The following is a 4,371-nucleotide window of genomic DNA, read 5'->3' on the forward strand; positions in this document are numbered from 1 at the left end:
TGCTTAATATGTTAAATAACATCCATTCTTTTACTTAGTGTGTAGTGCCTGATCTTCACATGAAGAATTGTATCTTTTCTAAGTCCTGTGTATGGTGCACATTAAATTATCAAGAAACCATCAGAGCAGGATGACAAGAACATCTTCAATTATTAAAATGTGTAACACGGTTCAGCAAATTTGAGCAATGTGATAAGAAGAGCTGTATTAATAAGATGCGGCAACTGGAAAAGAGAGCACACATTTGTCTTACTTCAATGCTATAAATATTCACCTGATACGCCAGGAAGAATAAATTTAAAACATTTTTTAAACTAAAGAAAAAAACTCAGTAAGTTTTTTGAGTCTTATCATATTGTCAGTAATTTTCCTGTATGCTTCTAAGAGTCATAAAAAAACACAACAGGAAGCCTTAGGCCCGGAGGGTTTGTATGTGAGTACTGGATAGTGAGGATGGGATGGACTGCTTATAGTTACAGGGTTTCTTTTCTTTTTTTTCTTTATTTATTTTTAAGCACAGATTTGTCTATTTTGCCCAGGTTGGTCTTGAACTTGTGGGCTCAAATGATCCTCCCTCCTCAGCCTCCTCAGTTGCCGGGACTGTAGGGGCTCACCATGGCCTTCAGCTCTCAGTTCCCTTGAGGTGGATAAAAATGTTCTAAGAAAACATTGAAAAAGCTTGTGAATAAACAAAATTAAAAGGAGAATGAAAGCAGAATAACACATGGAAAGGAGGCAGCTGATATATATATATATATATACTTTTGAGACAGAGCCTCATTTTGTCACCCTAGACATGGCATCATCACAGCTCACAGCAACCTCAAGCTCTTGGGGTCAAGAGATCCTCTTGCCTCGGCTTCCCAAGTAGCTGGGACTACAGGTGGCTGTCATAGCACCTGGCTAGTTCTAGTAGAGACGGGGTCTTGCTCTTGCTCAGGCTGGTCTTGAACTCCCAAGCTCAAGCAATCCGCCTGCTTTAGCCTCCTGAAATGCCAAGATTACAGGCCTAGCAGACAGTCAATATTCTTAGCATAGAAAGCACTCCTACAAGAAATTAGCATGTGGCAATTGATTATCTACAATTAAATAAGAAAAAAGTCCTGTCTGAAGGTATAAATCCCCTCAAAGGACCAGAAAATATAAAAAGATGCCTAAAGTTACAAACAAACAGGGAACTGCAAATTCTTACCATATAACCATTTTTTAAAATAGCAGATTGCTGAAAATATAAATCTCATGTTATAGAGAACTCTAGAATATGTAGATCAAAGAGACGGTTTGCTTGGTGCTACTGTAACTGTAAGTGGATAGTCCATTTAGGAAGGAACTTGTCAGTGTTTGGAAAACACTCGTATCCTTTCATAGGACACACTGCTATGTGGGTGTGTGCACACACAGCCGAGCCACACTTATCAGGGGGGCAACCCTAAGAATTCCTTAAACCTTAAGGAATAAAGGGGAGTCACACACCTGTGGGAGGTCTAATGATGCTTTTATGGTGGTGGGAGTCCTTTGTAGGACACACCTCGCTCTTTGGATGTTACTAATCATTTACCCAACACACTGCACTGGGCATTCAGCTGATAGACCGAAGGTGCTGTATGATTTTTCTGTGGCTGTATTAACTCCAGGAGATCTTCAGGAACGTGGGTGAAGCAGACAGCTGGTTGGCGTCTTTGCTATTCTGCACTCTGCGGTTCAGTTCAGCTTTGCGGGCCGTAAAGCTTCTATCTGCGTCCTTCATCATTCACGCATGACGTTTCCTGGCAGATAAATAACAGCCTTTAGTAAGGAGTACTGGGTTCTCCAGTTCCCCTCATCTGGCCCATCTGATGTGACCTCCCTATTTGTTCCAGGTGGGACCCGCTTGTTACTGCTTCTTTAAGAGACTCCGGTTCAGCCCCACCCTGCTTCTGTCTCCTTCTCCTGTTCAATCTCCTGGAAGGAAATACTCTTTTCAAGGTCTTTTATTGCATGTTACTACAAGGCAAGAACTGTGCTGCATTCTTTTTTTTTTTTCTTAAGACAGGGTCTCACTCTGTAGCCATGGCTAGAGTGCAGCGGCATCACCAGCTCATAGCAACCTCAAACTCCTGGGCTCAAGAAATCCTCCTGGCTCCACCTTCCAAGCAGGTGGGACTACACGAGTGTACCACCACACCCAGCTTATTTTTCTATATTTTGTAGCAATGGAGGTCTCACTCTTACTCAGGCTGGTCTCAAACTTCTGGCCTCACAAAGTACTAACATTATAGGCATGAGACCAAGTGCCCAGATTTGTATTTATATTTTTGTCTGATATATTTGTTAGCAGAATATCTAGGATAAGGTAATTATTCAGAAATTAATAGCTTAACTTATATAGATGTTTCAATGTTAAAAAAAAAAAAAGAGTGAAATGTGAAACAAAGTGCCCTTGGACTCCCTCCTCAATACCCACTGTAGAGAACGCAAATGAACACCTGTTCAAATTGTCCGTTCTGCCCATCCCAACATTCTATACTCTAAGAAAATGAATTGTGATGCTTAAAAGAGAACCTTAGGGTCTTAACATATTTTATGTATTATATAGTATATATCTCTCTATATTAAGGACATCATTTAGACTATGTCCCTTTAAGTTTTATAATTTATTGATATTTCATTAAATAATAATATAGAATTTTAAAATTCACATTGTTTGTAATTTACATATTTATCATTTAAACTGTATATGACATACTTATGTAATTATACACATATATCACATATACTTAGGTAATATATGTCATAAATATATTTATGTCATAATATATTAACATTATTAAGCCCATGTGTTAACGGTTGCTAGAAGTGTTTCTTTTTAAGCTTTATAAATGGACCACTCAAAAGTTTAGGTACATTGGCTTGGCGCCTGTGGCTCAGTGAGCAGGGAGACGGCCACATGCACCGAGGCTGGTGGGTTTGAGGCCAGCCGGGGCCTGCTCAACAACAATGACAACTGCAACCAAAAAATAGCCAGGTGTTGTGGCAGGCACCTGTAGTCCCAGTTACTTGGGAGGCTGAAGCAAAAAGTCACGTAGGCCCAAGAGCTTGAGATTGCTGTGAGCTGTAATGTCACAGCACTCTACCAAAGGAAACATGGTGAGACACTGTTTCAAAAAAAAGAAAAAAGTTTAGGTGCCCTGAGATCATGCAGATTTTTTCTCTGTGTTTTCACATGTGGTTTTAATTTACACTTTTCACTGAGATGCAGCCCAACTTTGGAACTGGATTTTTAAGCTTGTATCGATTTCCTATTCTCATGGTCTTAAGACATTAAAATAATTCTTAATTTTATCTATGTCTCTCATCGCCCCCAATTTACACCAGTGAGTCTTTGGCCGTCTCTTCCATATTTTGAGCATTATGGTTATACACTTAGGTCAGGAAGGAGATTCACAGAATGACAAGAATGACACAAAAAGGTTGACCACGGTGTGAATCTTAAAGTAAATTAATGATGTGTTTCAGGAAAATGCTTGACTGATAGACTCCTAAGGCCGTTGTTACTAAACAGGTCATAATGGGGAGTAACATCTGGGAAGGCCCATTGGGTCATCATTAGCTGTGACCCTTCCATCTGGCATTTCTGGTGTTAGCAGAAGCTGGTAACCACAGACGCTGAGAGGCCCCAGGTGCGGGAGGACAACCACAAACTGCAGGATTGGTTGACAAAAAATGTTTCGCATTTTCACAAGGGTGATCATCGTTTACAGGACAATCCTTGCCTTCTATTTCTTCACTTAATTAAAATGGGCTGCCGCCGCTCTCATCCCCGCCCCCACTGACATTTTAGGAACTACTATTCCTGGGACAGGAGTTTTGAAGTAGGTTTTCTGACTTGATTTTATCACAGGTGTAAAGGCACTTACTGGGACGCGTACACGTATTTTGCTAGTAAATGTATTATGCATTTAGCGGGACACTGCCATATCAGCATTGCTGCTTTCAGACCAACGTTCTGAGAATAACGACAATTACTCTCAGTAATTGCTCTGAGTCATTTCAATTGTCATTTTCCTGAAATCAAAATCAACTTACAATTTCTCCTTTGGGCACTCACAAAGCAAATGTGACGAGACTTGCTTTCCTACCAAAAACCACTAGACAAGGAGCCGAAACTCTATGTAACAGCTGCATTTGGTCATTCAACAGTGGGTGGTGCCGTCCTGTGCTCCCTCAGGGAGGCGAAAGGAAACCCCGCTAGGACTTGGCTTTTCGCCTGGAGACCTTTCTGGACTACAGTGTAGTGAGAAGAAATCGGGCCAGGCGAGCAGCACTAGAGAGCAAGACAGGGGCCAGAGCCTGACCCTGAGAGTCGCAGAGACTCAAAACTTGCAGAACACA

The sequence above is a fragment of the Otolemur garnettii genome, unplaced genomic scaffold, assembly GCF_000181295.1.
Source record: "Otolemur garnettii isolate 467f Iridium unplaced genomic scaffold, OtoGar3 scaffold00170, whole genome shotgun sequence".
Lineage (NCBI taxonomy): Eukaryota > Metazoa > Chordata > Mammalia > Primates > Galagidae > Otolemur > Otolemur garnettii.